The sequence below is a fragment of the Pleurodeles waltl genome, chromosome 4_2 (assembly GCF_031143425.1).
Source record: "Pleurodeles waltl isolate 20211129_DDA chromosome 4_2, aPleWal1.hap1.20221129, whole genome shotgun sequence".
Classification (NCBI taxonomy): domain Eukaryota; kingdom Metazoa; phylum Chordata; class Amphibia; order Caudata; family Salamandridae; genus Pleurodeles; species Pleurodeles waltl.
Genome location: NC_090443.1, coordinates 594,320,139 through 594,336,570, shown reverse-complemented (window position 1 = coordinate 594,336,570; position 16,432 = coordinate 594,320,139).

Below are 16,432 nucleotides of genomic sequence, written 5' to 3'. Positions count from 1 at the left end.
TAGCAAGGACCACATTTTTTTGAATGAAATCATGGATGCCGATTTCCAATCCATCAGAATAATTTCAGTATCTAGGGTTGGAAATAGAACAAAGAGTCTTTGAGTTTGCAGATATTCTCAGCACAATCATCAGGAAGTCTAGTGTAAAGTGTATCTCAAAGATTTCCTATATCATGAATTGTAGTTTAAACCACAAAGGTTCAACCAGCTTACTGTGTTGTTCAGTTATTTTACCCATATTTTATACATGTGATTTTAGCTACCTAGGCCTGAAGCTATGCACTTTCACCTAGATACATTTTCTTATTTTTTAGCAAGTGCACACTTTTGCAGAGCTGTTTTAATATTTCTATCGCATTGTCCTTTCGCCTAGGGAAACATTGTGTTCTTAGTAGAGACTCTGTGCTCTTTCCAAGGCTACAGTCAGATGGGGTTGCCGACAAACGTGGTATGCTGTGTCTCTAACATTCACAGAAAACACACAGTCAGAAGTGGGGACTATTTCTTAGAATGTCAGCTGTTTTATTATAAAAACACCCTTTTGTCCCAAACACTTTAGAGGGAGATTCCAGCCAGATGACCACGACTGTATGCTGATTGCTGATAGCTTCGCTACAGCTACCTGTTTAGATGGCTGAACCCCTGAGCTATATGGGGATGGTGTTTTCCTAGACTACAAGCCTCTTCTCCAGTATTGAGGGGTGATATTCTCCCAAGGGGTAACCCAAAGGCTTAGTATGCAATGCTCATACTTAGCGTAGGCAGGAGGATTATAAATCCATCCCCTTTTGATAGTACGGTAGGACTGTTTTGTGTTTTACACTTCTAGTCTCATGCTTGCTTTTGTTGTGAATTATCATCCTAGTTATTGCTATACATATTTTTTTTATATAAGATGCAGTTATTTCAATAAACGCTCATTGAACTACATTCTGCCTCTGTTGTCTTTGCCTGAGTGATAGTTTTGGTAGCTGAAAGAAAGGGATGTGATCTAATTAACCATGATTCCCTGAGTAGTCCATCTTGCCATGTGCTCAGTTGCCACAATCATCTTAGCCAGAGATGAGGCGCTGCTGGTTAGCCGGAAAACCCATTTAAGGCCAACAGGTGTCACGTGGTGCGGAAGTGTACTTAGTACCCGTAATCCATGAAATCTGAAGGCCCAAATCCAGTAGCCTCATTAGCATAATGTGTACCTAAACGATACGGTGCCAGCAACGTTTGGTCAGGCACTAATATTCAGGTCCTCCTAAGTATCTCTGTCTCACTAAAGGCAAAACATACCTCAATACTATATACAGAGACATCCCTGGTATTGAGGATTTCCTTCTCAGCTAGGTAGGTAGGATCTATCTTGAGCTGTAGGTTGTTCAAGCTTGAACCTTAAAAGGATTAATCCCCAGTTGGTATCCTGATCTCTGAACACTTAAATATCAGTAATATGGTGAACCCCCAACGGGAAGCAATTGCAGTAAATATGAGACCACCCTTTACTGCATATTTATTGCCACACAACCTTACGGCCCAGGGGGGCCAGTTACATTTATTGTTGAGGTCCATGCAGCCTACAGAACAGAATTATTTTATTCTTGGGTCACCTTTCCAGCAGCAGATGGGAACACACAAACATTCCATTCTTACACACCTACCCCATACAATACTACCTGTTAGGTCAGGTCCTTTTCACTGGAAGCAGTCTTTTACCATACGGGACCTCAGGATAAACATAGAATTCTGACAATGTGCTTGTCATTCAGAATACTCCCCACAATTGAAAACTGCAATACATGGGGCACGGTATTTGCCACCCTATATACTACCGCACATGGTACATCAACACTTGCCAATCTACCAGAGGTGTTGAAACAAATTCAAGATGAATATGGGGCTTCTCTGGTTCTAGATATGGGGTGCAATTAATGGGCAATTTTTCCAAAATGTCCTGAATCAAATTAGGCAACCTTCAAAGAAAAGCAGTTGCACTAACAGTGCGCATGCGGCTCTGTGACGTCAGGAGGACAGGATCAAGAACGTGAGCTGCCAAAGATTATCACTGAGACCTACTCTAGTATTGGTCGAGATAGTCTGGGAGCCAGACCAACAAAACCATAGCTACAAGGTAGATTCAATAAGGATACTGCCAAAAAAGCACCTGAGGGCTCCAAAAAATACTGAGATAAAAAACAACAAACACCTAAAAAAGAAAGTGGACGATCACCGCATACGAAGACCACACAAAACAGATATGACGTTAGAAATGGGGATAATATAAAAATGCCTGACAGATATCAATATACTGATACACGCAAATCTCGTTCCTTTCAGGACTCACCTGAAAAACGCAGTGAGAGACGTGGTCAGTCAGAGCAATGAATCGAGTAGGTGAAACCGAGAAAGGGCTCACAACACTCGACTGAAGTTTCAGTTAAGAAAGAAGAGAAACTTCCACAACAGAAACCCCAATTTAAAAAGAAAAAAGAGGCAGCAATTGCAATTTAAAATGCCACTCAAGAAGAGGGCTTTACTAAAGAACAAGAAATGGCCACTGGCAGTGCTGGACAGTGCAGCAGAAGTCACAATAGTTCACCAGGATCTTCTAGAGCATCTGGAGGTGAAAGAAACTGATGAAAACTGCAAGTAGAAACTGCGGGCATGAGTATCTCCATACCCGATAGAGTGTATAAAGTAACTATTCAGTTAGAGGGGGACATTGAACGCATGATTGACACAATTTTTTGGGACCGCGACATTTCTATTAATGATATATTGCTGGCCGAAAAAGATTGGCTACCAGTGTTTGTCTGTGATCTTCCATATGGGGAGGACGTTATTGAAAAGTCCTTCTCCCCCATTGTTCCAAAAAAGCTTGCTGAAATGTATGCTGTTGATTGGGCAGTGGTGCAGGTACCTGCATTATACCACAGTCATGTAGGGTGGAACAAAGATTCTGCCTAGCACGTCATACCAATCAAATCGCAACCTCAGCCTCAACCTCAATACCCAATAAAATATGATGCAAAAGCCCCAGTGAGGGAGATCCTCAATCAATTAGAGTACCAGGGTGTCATTGAACCCTCGGACTCATCAATGAATAATCCATTATTTCCAGTCGCTAAACCCGACGACTCATATAGAATGGTCTTAGACTACAGACATTTAAACAGTCAATGAAAGATATTTGCTATACAAAATGCACACAGCACAGCCCTGATAAACAACATTGTGTGGGAAAAAATTCAAAACAACCCTGGATATATCCAATGGGTTCTTCTGCCACAACATAGCGCCTGAAAGTAGGGACTTAACAACATCTAAGACAGGTAGCCCGCATTGTTGTAGGATTTGTTGAAACCGGCTACAAATTCAAGAAAAAAAAATTGTCTTTCTCAGTGTCCTATTTTTGGGATACGAGTTATTGGATAAAGTCAAGAGCCTTGCCCCCCAATTTTTAGGAACATGCGCACTAATGCAACTACCAAACACAATACAAAAGCATTCTCAGAGCATTACAAAAAGACATACTTGAAGCAAAACACCTACATACAAGGGACAACAAAACACATTTGGTCATCAGTGTAATTGCTGGTGCCACTGGTTTCACCTATGTGACTTTCAATGAGGGTGAAACAGTCCCAAGTGCATACAGAGCACACTTATACTCCACAGCTGAACAACGCTTTGCTCCCACTGAGAAAATTCTCACTGCTGTTCAGATGGTGGTCCTTAAAGAGAGACCTCTGGCCCAGGGGAAGAGCATATTTGTCGTATCCCCTATTGCAGCCCTTGAGGCTGTTACCAAAGCAAGCGTTTCTAATGCTAAAGCATTACATCCATGTTGGATTCAATGGGCCATGTCTCTGATGGCCACTGATGTTGATTACGTTTTTGACTCCAAATTGCAGACCCAAGAATTCCTACAATATGAACTTGAGTATCTTGTTCCAGCAAATACACTACCTACTGAAAAATATCACACCATCTTGTATACCAAAGGTTCAGCTCAACCTGCTATAGGCACCAAACACCAATACTCAGCTTCTTGTGCAGTTGTGCGTGAATACATGAAGGATGGCAAGTTCCATTCACAAAATGATTACACACAGACTCTAGGATACTGTACCGCACAACTTGAGGAGCTCAAGACTCTGGTGATGGCACTGGAACATACAGATCCTGAACACATGACGCTGATTGTGATTCGTAATACTGTGTCCAGTCTTTCAATGAACACATGGATTACAGGCGACAAAATGGGTTCAGAGATCCAAAAGGAAATACCATTAAACGTAGACTTCTGTGAGGGAAAGTAGCGGACCTGAAAGAAACGCGACCTAACGTCCATGTTGTATGTACAGTAGGACACCAACGTGTTGGAATACACGTGGACGGCAACACTTTGGCTGATGAAGCAGCAAAGTAGGCAGTGGCTATGTTTTCTGTCGCAGCAGTAACTCATTTTAGATCAATAGTGGATGATGAAACACTAGCAGCTGTAAAAGCTTTAGCTGATGGCACACCTTTGCCTAAAGCCTATTCTGTTAAATACTCCTACCGGATGGCAGGCATGTTTGACGTAGAAGTAAAACTCCCAGAGTGGGAATCAGTCTGATTCCCAATAAAGACCAGAGTAAGTGAAAGCAGCGCATGAGGGAGTTGCTTCTGCACATGCTGATGTGGTGGTTACAATTTCAATATTACTATCACACTATTGGTGACCAGGTCTTTACAAACAGACCAAACAGTATGTCCTTTGCTGTGAGATTTGCCAACAAATTAAAGGCTTCAGTGTTAATCGCCCATCGCAGACACCCCTCCTAATTTCCAACAAACCTTTACAATGTATGTGCTTGGACCATTGCGGTCCCCTGACACCAGACAGTGCATACAAATACATTTTAGTCACTGATGACCCATGCTCCAGTTTTCTATGGGTTTGGCCACAATGCTCGGCTGACGCTCAAACTGTTATTAAATATTTGCAAGTCTTTATTGGTACATCTGCTGTTGCGGAATATTTGCAAGTCTTTATTACTACATGTGCTGTTGCGGCTTTCCACTCAGACTGGGGCCCTGTTTTTGCCTCTAGGGCTTACAGGGATGCCATGGCTTCTTTAGGGGTCCACCTGCATTACTCATTTCCATTTCATCCCAAGGGAAATAGTGTTGTGGAGCAACAAAACCGAGATTTAGAACAATCCTTAATAGCTAGAGTATTAGGTACAGGCCGTAGTTGGCTTACACACCTGTATGGAGTTCAGAGAGCACTTAGGCTAATCTGCCCAGAAGGACCCAGGAGGGGCGTACTTCATATGAGTGCTTGTTTGGAACTCAAATGTATGTTCCAGATCTTGATGGTCCTGATATGGAGGCAGCAGATACACCTTTTGACATAAATGAGCTTGTCTCTGTCTTGCAGTTGTTACAACAATTCTGTGATGACAACGCATCTGCCAGTGCTGCTATCCTGGAATTAGGGATGTACCAGTAAAATCTACTGGCTGGACTCCTAAGCTAGGGGATCTAGTATGTGAAAAGATTGCTGCAAAAAATACATTTGTGCACCGGTTCCAGTCTTGGGAATACACGGTACCAGAACTGTTATATTACCACCACTTCCTGGTTCGAAAGAGAATCGCTTTGTCTCCATTGATAATGTCAAGTTACACCATGTGGCCGATCCTGCACAACAGACCTAGGGGACTACTGGGTAGTATCCGAATCCCTCCCACTACAAACCAGGATGTTCCCCTGCAAGTCATCAACAACAATGCTAACACCTCTCAGAGCTTGGGAAGGGTGGAAAATGAACTTTCATTGGTTCCACTAACTACTTCTACACTGATTTCTGCTGAAACTGAGTCAAATCCTAAAAATTACACCCAGGCAGAGGACATAATATACTATGCACCACTGAGGGAGTCTCCCGCAACTTCTCCTCTTCACAAATGCAACTCCAATATTTGCACACACATATTCTGGTTATTTTGCAGACATTATTGACTTCTTCACATACTCATCTGCCTCAGAACTATAAAGAGCACGTAAGCTAATACATTGGCTAAAAAATAACTATTTCATTCGTCCATCAAACTATCTATGGTTCTCTCTAACTATAGTTACTTTTCTCTTTTGGATGGGTTTTGACATTGTTTTCTTTCTTCTTATACATGGACATTACCTTCCTGTACGCTCTACAGTTGAACTGGTGGATGAAGTTTTAAAATCACATTTTTCATCACAGAAAATTTGCAGAGACTTGTCCCTAGTGAATATTTTAGCTACACCAATTCCTGGTGGGATTGTTTGGGATAAAGTATTATTCAATATATAGGGGCCTACAGAGGTCATTCAAATTCCATATGTATTCAAGCTATCATTAACTAATGTAAGTACACCTGGAGTGGTTTCTGATGTTTGGGATGTAAAAACAGTTGATGCTATGATGTCTGATCTAGAGTATTATATAATTTTTGAAAGTGAAGATGTGTACCAGTTTAAAGAAAACTATGGAGATGTGTTCTGTTACAATCATTGTGGGCATAATTTAATTCCCAGAGCCAGTACCCTAAAGACTATTTTGAAATATGCACAATGGGAACACTGTCCGGTTAAAACGTATACTGAAACATCTGCTTTCTTTTCTGGGCACAATGTTAAAAATGCTGAATCATATTATTATAAATTGCCAGTTATGGAAGATTTGCATATTCTATTGACAGACATAATATTTATATATATTCTGATTCCTTTGTTTCCCGATTGGCCATAGGAGGTTATAAACATTGGTTGAATTCGATTGATTTAAGAAGTGTGTGGGGAATGGAAAATTGGCAGATTAGAGGAATAGAAGCTTTATTTAGAGCCTGTGTGAGTCCTATTCAAATTAGATTTTTAAATGAAACAGTGCAACAAACAAGTTATCTAGGCTTAGCAAACATCAAAGAATTAAATGTGCCCGATATTACCACTCCTGCAAAATTTAACAAATGGCAAAAGTAGATAAATTTATCTGAAGATCAGCTCAATGAAAGGGTCCAGAATGGAACTAATAACATGTCATTTTCACGTCCTTGTGGGTGGTTATTATGGCCTGTAGACAATAATGGGTGCCATACAGGTTTTGTAAACTCGTCAGTGGGTTTTAGAATGAATAGGCCAGACCCTCGCTATGTATCAATGGCATGAAAGAGGTCTTTCTTAGCGGCAGTGAATGCAAGACTTCTGTGAGCCATCCAATGGTTTGTAAACAGCTGTCCTTGCACGAGCCATGCAATGCCTCCGTGGCAAATTTGGCTTGTTATCTGAAGGGAGTCCAGGTTCCCCTGATTAGACATGAATTCCAGGTCCCCTCGGATGGCAGGTATGTGCTTCCTAACAGTGAGAGCTGTTGTGGAATGCGAGCCGGAATACCTTATGTCAGTTTGGTCTCCAAAATTGTTACTTGTTGCTGGAATGTGCTTTTCCCCCCTGCACAATTCAAAGGAGTAGTAGACATCTGGCCCCATGTTGCTACTTCTGATGTGAATTTTGACAGTTGAGCAGACTAAAGGCTTTATTGTTTCAAAAACATGTGGCACTTACATCAGCCCGCGAGACTTATGTGCTTCAGGTTGTGAGGTCATAAGCGGAGATTCAGTCCCTTTCAAGTACTAACTTTCCGGGACACTTTGGTGAACTTGTGGGACGTATATTCAGTGCATCCAGTACTACTGGAATCCCCCACTTTTTTAAGGCTGTTGGTTATGGTTTTGTTCGCACCTTCTCCTCCATATTCAGTTTAATACCTTCAGCCATACACTCTATTTTTTTGAGTGTTTTGGGGGTAGTTCCAATTACTTTGACTATAATTGGTGGTATTCTGCTGTTGCTACTTTTTCTACGCAATGGCTGTCCCTTTGCAACAGGGAGGACTGCAAGCGCTGCTGTCAGAGCAAGTGTGTCGAGAACACATGCTGCAGTATTTTGGAGCACCACTACTGCAACAGCTGGAGTGGTACTGTACTGGTCTGTGTCATTCCGACCAGTTTTGGATTGTGTGCAGCCCGTGTTTCGATGCCTTTGGAGCCTCTTTGAATGTGCACTGTATGTTTGTCTTACTACGTAGCACTTACTTTCATTGGACACTGGTCTGCTGACGTTCTCAATGACGGCTTGGCATGCCCGTTGAGGGTGCGTTTTCTGCTGAGGCTGCCTATGAGTTGGCCCTTGTAGATACTGCGACTTTTGGCATACTGATGGGCAATAGATGGAATGCTGCTGCCTCAGCCGAAGCTCAGGCTTTGGAACACAAGTGCTCTGTGGTCTTCCTTAATTTGGATTTTTTCCCACCTGCCGAAGTGGAACGTCTCCTGGCTTCAATTGTCCCAGAAGAAATTGGCAATTTCCAAAATGACTCTGACTTTTGAAATTTGGTATCTCGTGCCACTAAGTGGTGTTTTGAATTTGAACTTTCTCAAGGCTCATGTTTCTTAACTTGTCGTAGTTGACGTCTTTTGCTAGAGCTTTAGTGTAGGGTTTCAAAGCTTTATTTTAACTTTAGCTTTGAACCACCTTTGATCGGCATGAGGAGGATGTTGTGTAGCTATTTTAGCCATATTGTATACACGTTATTTTAGCTACCTAGGCCTACAGCTGTGCACTTTAACCTAGATACATTTTCCTTTTTTTTAGCAAGAGTCACTTTTGTGGTGCTGTTATATTATTTCTATTGCATTGTCCTTTCGCCTAGGGAAACATTGTGTTCTTAGTAGAGACTCTGTGCTCTTTCCAAGGTTACAGTCAGATAGGATTGCCGACAAACGTGGCATGTTCTGTCTCAAACATTCACAGAAAACATGTTATCATACGCGGGGATTATTTCTTAGAATGTCAGCTGTTTTATTATAAAAACACCCTTTTTGTCCCAAACACGTTAGAGGAAGATTCCATCCGGATGACCACGACTGTATGCTGATTACTGATGGCTTTGCTACAGCTTCCTGCTAAGATGGCCGAACCCCTGAGCTATATGGGGACTGTGTCTTCCTAGACTACAAGCCTCTTCTCCAGTTATGAGGGATGATGTTCTCCCAGGGGGTAAACCAAAGGGCAGATTAGGCTTAGTATGCTGTGCTCATACTTAGCGTAGGCAGGAGGATTATAGATCCATCACCTTATGACAGTATGGTAGGACTGTTTTGCGTTTTACACTTCTAGTCACATGCTTGCTTTTATTGTGTTTTATCATCCTAGTTATTGCTATGCATACTCTTTTATCTAAGATGCAGTTATTTCAATAAACGGTTACTAAACTACATTCTGCCTCTCTAGTTTTTGCCTGAGTGAGATTTTTGGAAACTGAGAGAAGGGAATGTGATCTGATTAACCATGATTCCCTGAGGAGTCTATCTTGCCATGTGTTCAGTTGCCACAATTATCTCAGCCAGAGATGAGGTGCTGCTACTTAGCCGGAAAACTCAGATAAGGCCGACAGGCGTCACCCGGTGTGGAAGTGTACTCAGTACCGCCAATCCATGTGATTCTAACGACCAAATCCAGTAGCCTCATTAGCATAATGAGAACCTACACAAATAAAACATATGGTCCAGAGAACCTGCCACGTCATCACATTTCCAGTAGATATCAGACATAAAACTAGTTTGTGGAGTCTGTCCGGGGTCCAAATGTTTTGTGGCTTGACCAGAATCTGGATTGTGCTAAAGCAGGGGTGATTTTGGGCAAAACTGGGTAGGGCCAAATCTTTTGCCATGTTGTATCAGTAAAGACCTGGTATGTGTAATTGGGATATATAATATCCATTTTTTTTTTTTAAACTTCATTAGATAGCTTTGGTGAGATTCAAGCAGTTTGTATATATGAGATGACATGTGACTGAGCTTCCTAAAGTTACCCATTAGGCCCAGGAGGTCAGAGGAGTTAGGCAAGCCAGTTTTCGAAATGCACTTTTCAGTTTCAGAAAAATTATATAATTCTTTATTAGGAAGGGCATATTTTGAGCGCAAAGTGGAGAAAGATAGTGTTGTCCCATGTTCCCAAATCATCTATAGTGCTTATCTATCTGTTTTAGGGCATGGACTATATTCAAAACCATAGGTCACCAGTGCTCAAGTTTCAATTGCGATACATGATGGATGAAGAAAGTACAACTAAGGGGCAAGGGGTGTAGAAACTGGGTTTCTATTGGTAATCAAAGTGGAGTCCAATGTTACTGGTTCACAAACCACCATGCAGCTTGAGCCACCAGGAATGTAAGCTGATATCTTGAAAGGTCACTGAGACTAAAGCCTCCTTAGTTTTATTGATTTTCAATGTATTCATGGCAATTCTAGCTCTTTTGTTCTTCAATATGAAATCAGAAAAGTATTTGTCTACAGTTTCAAAAACAACTTGATGAGAGTGAAATCAATGGCATGCAGATGGAAATGTAATAAGTGGTGCCAGCTATCATTTTCATGGTTTCTGTCCTTCCCCACAAAGTGATTTATTTAGGAGACCAGGTGGCCAGGAAGTCTTTAATTTTTTATAGCATTTTATTTTCGTTAAGGGCTTAGGAGTTTGTCAAGTATTTGCCAAATAAAATACCTAGTTACTGGAGGGTAGTGGGTTGCCACTTCAGGCACAGGGTATCAACCACTGTAGGTGTGCAATGAACGCTAAGGGGGAGAAACTCAATTTTTCCTTTATTAAGCGAATAACCTGAAACGTTTGACTACCTTTCTGTTTCCTGTCTGACAATTGTAATGGCTCCTTCAGCCTCATCTGTGAACAGCAATACATCATCAGCATAAGCTGCAACTAATTTTTTAGTGGAGTAGTAGGCGATTCCTTTTATAGTTTGGTTGTTACGGAGTGCTGAGAGCAAGTATTAAATGACTGACAGGAAAAGGAGAGGGGACAGTGGACAGATCAGTTTGGTGCTCTGAGATAATGGAAATAAATACTTGAGATAAATTACCATTGACCGTCACCTTCACTACTGAGTTAGAATAAAGTCACTGCCTCAGACCACATTTATGAAAAGTGGAATATTCGCAAAGTCCAAGAAATCCTATCACAGGCCCTTTCTGTGTTGAGTGCCGATGCAGCAGTAGGGGACTCGGTGGATTCAGCTTTGTCAATTACATGGCAAAATGGTCTCATGTTATTTAAGGCCAGTCTATCTTTGAGAAATCCAATTTGGGAGGAGGGTATGAGCTTAAGTATGATGATTCTTAGTCTGAATGCCATACTTTTCATGCATAGTTTACAGCCAAGATTTATTAGTGACATGGGCCTAAAATTCTTAACATCTAATGAATCTTTCCCTTCTTTTGGGATAACCACCATAAAACTATAGATGTTATCCAGAAAGAAGCGAAATATTAATTAGACATCAGTGACCTTTCCTGAAGAAACCACAGAATTTGCAAAATGATGAAAGACTGCTTTCAATGGGTCCACAACTAGGTCTGCAAATGATTTATACAATTTAGCAAGTAGCCGTTGGGCCCGGGGCCTTTCCTGTCTTAATTTCCTCATTTGTAATAGGAGTATTAAAGCATAGCTGATCCTTGTGATCTATATGTGGGAGTGCTATGGAGTCTAAGCACTCAGCACTATCTTTTGGGGAGGTTGGCATATTCCAGTTGTAGAGATTAGAGTGGAAAAGTTCAAAAAGAGCCAAGAATGATCTCCTTTGAAGGGACAACTTACTCATTTGCATTGCTGACGGCAGATATAAGAAACTTGTTTTTAGGACATTTAAAGTAATTTGCCAGTGATCTTCCAGCTCTGTTTCTAGCACATTGTTTTCACCTTCAGAAATAGTCACCAATTTTTGAGCTCTCCTACTAAGTAGGTTGGGTATTTCCGTACTGGAGAGCCTTTCCTGGGTTTCAGCTTCTTATTTAAGTTTTTTAAAATAAGTTTCTAGTGATGTCAGTCATTTGATCACAGTTGTATTTGTAATAGTCATTATGTTTATCAACAACTCTCTGATAGTGTCCTTTTGTGTGTCCCATCTAATCACAGTAGAGGTGACTGCAGCTGTGTTGTCATTTAAAAACTGGATAATTGCTTTGCCTATTTTATGTTTAGTAGTAGTATCCTTAAGAAGATCATCACTGAATCACCATTGTTTAGGTGGTTCTGTAGGGTCACCTTCTGTAACCTCCAATGACACACAGGCATGACCAGATATCATTGATGTTTACTTATCAAGTGGTAGACAATTCTAGAGAAAGAGTAGTGTGGATAGGAATAAAACATACAGGTGGTAATTATGACCTTGGCAGTCAGGTTATTGCCACGCCTGTGATGGTGGTAGTACAGTCGCCAGGCAGGTGGTAATGAATGCTAAATAATGACCATGGCGGTGATCCCTCCCATAAACAGCCAATTTACCACACCAACCGCCGGCCCGGTACAACCACTGAACACGGCGGTAGCCACCTACAGGCAGGTGGAAGATATGGATCCGCCAGGATTTCCAGGACCATAGCAACGACACCAAAAGCCTGGATGAAACACATAGTTTAAAAGGAGACACTAACCTCCAGGGGCATAGAGGAGTCCGCGGCCGCTGTGGAACCAGAACTGCAAGTCTTCCCGATGCTGTACCACGCCATGGCCATCCAAGAGCACCAACACTGGCGAAGATGACAACAGTGAGTACAGCCACCTACCACATAAAGGAGGGAGAAAGGGAGGGGATAATGACATACACATGCACAATACACACCATACACATACACCACACACCCAGAACCAGCTGCAGAGTAAATCAACTGTAACAGGACCCAGGAGCAAGATAGCCAGGACACATACCTCTGTTCCAACCACTGTAATCATGTTAGATGATAATTTAAAATCAAAAAGTACATGCAGGGCCAAGGGCCAGTTCAAAGTCACTAATGCCCACAGGGCAAAGTCCAAGTCCCAACTTGACTCATGACAACATCAGGGCTCCACTGTTAAGGGGTATCATAGTGGAAATGGGCAGGCACCTCAGGGGGCGGGGGTGTGGAGGTGGGGGGTGCTTCACAATGGGAGGGGGCTCCTAGCCTGCTGGTTCTGGAGGGGGCTTCTAGCCTACTTGTTATGGAGGGGGCTCCTTGCCCACTGGATGCTGAGGGGGCTCCTTACCCACTGTTTCTGGAGGGGACCCTAGACCACTTATTCTGGAGGAGGCTCCTTGCCCAGTGGATTCTAGAGGGGACCCTTGCCCACTGGTTCTGGAGGTTGCTCCTTGCCCACTGGATACTGAGTGGGCTTCTTGCCCACTGGTTCTGCAGGTGACTCTTGCCGCTGGTTCTGGAGGGGCCTACGTGCCCACTAGATGCTGAGGGGGCTCCTTGCCTACTGGTTCTGGAGGGGACTCTTGCCCACTGGTTCTGGACGGGGTTCCTTGCCCACTGGATACTGAAGAGGCTCCTTGCCCACTGGTTCCGGAGGGGACCTTTGCCCACTGGATACTGAGGGGGCTCCTTACCCACTTCGTTACTGAGGGGGCTCCTTGCCCACTGGTTTTGGAGGGGACCCTTGTCCACTGGATACTGAGGGGGGCTCATTGCCATCTAGTGATGGAGGGGGCTCCTTGCCCTCTGGTGATGGAGTGGGGTCCTAGGGACTAGTTCTGGAGAGGGGTCCTTGACCACTGGTTCTGGAGAGGGGTCCTTGGCCACTGGTTCTGGAGGGGCCTCCCTGGGCTTAGTTTTTGTATGGGCCTCCTTGGGCTTAGTTATTTCAGAGGCCTCCTTGGGCTTACTTTCTGTAGGGGCCTCCTTGGGCTTAGATCTTCTAGTGTCCTCCTTAGGCTTTTTTTGTAGGGGCCTCCTTGGGCTTAGATTTGTAGGGGCCTCCTTGAGATTAGTTTTTGTAGGGGCCTCCTTGGCCTTGGTCTTGTGAGGGGTCTCCTTGGCCATAGGTTTTAGAGGTGGCTCCATGGTCTTGGTTGTCTGTTTGGGAGGGGGGCGGCACTTTAGCCCTCAGTTTTGGGGGAAGAGGAGTGTCCTTGGGGTGGGGGGCTGGCCTTGCATTCATATGCCCCTTAGTGGCAGCTGGAGACTTTGGGGGTGGTACAGTGTCAGACTGTGCAGTTGAGGTACTGGGCTGGGGGTGTTGGACCTTCCTCTTACGGGCAGTTTGGGGGGAGTGGGGGGAGGAAAAGCTTCTTAGAGCCAATGGGGTGGGATGTGGGAGGAGGGATGGGAGTGGAGGTGGAGGGAGTGGTTGTAGGAGTTGTGCATGGACAGTGTGCGTGTGTGTTGGGGGTCTGAGTGTGAGCATTTATGAGTCTTTGGAGGAGGGCAGACAGGGTGGGAGAGGGCAAACAGGACGTGTGGATGGATGTTGTGGTGGTGTCTGCAAGTGATGTGGGTGTGCTGCATGATGTGGTGATGATGGTGGTGGTTAGGCGCATGTTGTATGTGGGGTGCACGTCTGCTGGTCTGCTGTTATGGTGACTGTGGGCAAGCCTGTGTTGGTGGTAGGTTCAGGGACTGTTGATGCAGTGGACGCAGGTGTGAGTGTGGATGTGCCTGAGGGAGGAGGAAGAGGGGGAGACAGTGGAGACAGTGGATGATGTGTGTGCATCTGTCTGTTGGCTGTGTGAGCACTTGTGGACTGAAGTGTGCTGCCTGAGTTTGTTTGTGCGAGTCTTGTGTGATGTTATATGTGCATGCTTGTCTGAATGTGTGCATGGGTGGGTTGGAGGTGAGGAGAATGGGACTGGGAAGTGGTAGTTGGAGGGGGGATGGAAAAAACAGAGGCACTGGCTGCCGTCAGTGAAGAGGCCAGAACCTGAAACGATATCTGTAGGGTCGCCAATCCACTGTGACTGCCCTCCAGGAAGGCATTGCATTGCTGCATCTGGTATGCCAGCCCCTGTATGGCATTCACTATGGTTGACTGCACTACAGAGATGGATCTCAGGAGGTCAAGAGCCTCCTCACTGAGGGCAGCAGGGCTGACTGGGGTAGGGCCTGAGGTGCCTGGGGCGAAGGAGATGGCCACCCTCTTGGTTGAGCAGGCACAGGCAACTCGGTAGGGGGCTACTAGGAAGGCGGTCCTGGTACGTGGGTGGTCCCAGAGGGGTCTGCCACCACCATGGAGCTCCCATCGGAGGAGGAATCAGAGTCAGTGGTATCAGCTCCTGTCCCCGCCGTGGTGCTCCCCTCACCCTCCGTCCCACTGGTCCCCTCGGCGTCAGTGGATTCTGCCTGCTGGGTCCCGTGGGCTGCAGCTCCCTTACTTGCCGGTGCCCCTGCTCCTTCACCAGATTATGCTAATGCACACATGGACAGGATGACAAAAGGAGAGAGAGGGGGAGAAAGAAAGGGAGCACAGGGTCAATCACAGCACCAACATCACTTTCACACACTGAGACTGAGAATGGACAGTATGAACCACAATGGCATTCCATTGGCTAAGTACCACAGCAGGCAGGAACCAAACACTGCCAGCTACACACCCACTGGGACCAACTAAGCCCTGTCTGCCATGGAAAGCCAGCTACCTAGCTATCAAAAACATGCTTTTCACCCTTTTAACCTAAGCTGGACCTTGCAGCAATGTCTAAACTAGCATATTGGGGCATTCACTGATTAGTACCCTACACCCAAATCCCATGCCAGGCAACAGAGATGGTTGTCAAACACACAGTACTGAACCCCTTGTGGCTGCTGTGATGCCCTCAAGTGCCCATCCAACTCAGGATTGGCCACCGCCAGTATATGTGCCATCAAGGGGGTCAGGTTCCGAAGGGCACCCCTCCCTCATTGGGAGGCCCTCCCTCATTCGGAGGTGGTTACAGCTGGGCCTCCGTGGTTTTTCGGGCCCAGCGTATCAGGTCCTCCAACCGTTTCCTACAGTGGGTGCTCCGCCTGCTATAGACCCCCATGGTCTCCACTTCCTTGACAATAGCATGCCACAACCCCTTCTTCTGATGGGCGCTGACCTGCAGAGGAAACACAAACAGTGGGACACCATGAACCGGACAATCCAGCCTGTCACACATATGGCCTACAAACTGCATGAGCCCCTCATCAGGCACACACATGACCCGTGCCCCTGCATTAACACTTCTGCCAGCCATACCCCCCCAAATGACACACTGCTAGCACACTCACACATTTACATGCAGCCATGTTGCATGCAACGTACCCATGATGTACTCACCTGTTGGTCTGGAGGCCCATGCAACTGCTCATACTGGGGTAGGACCTCATCCACGAGCCTCTCCAACTCTTCCATCTTGAAGGCCGGGGCCCTTTCCCCTGTGGTACGTGCCATGGCAGGTTCTAGACACAGGTCACAGCAGCACACGCCGTGGAGATGTTGTCCTGTGGAAAGTCAGGAATCAAGGGAAGTGGTAAAAATAAAATGGCGGTCATGTCCGCAGTGGTGAACACCATCACCGCCAGTGTTAGTCATCATTGGATCCCATACTCCATAG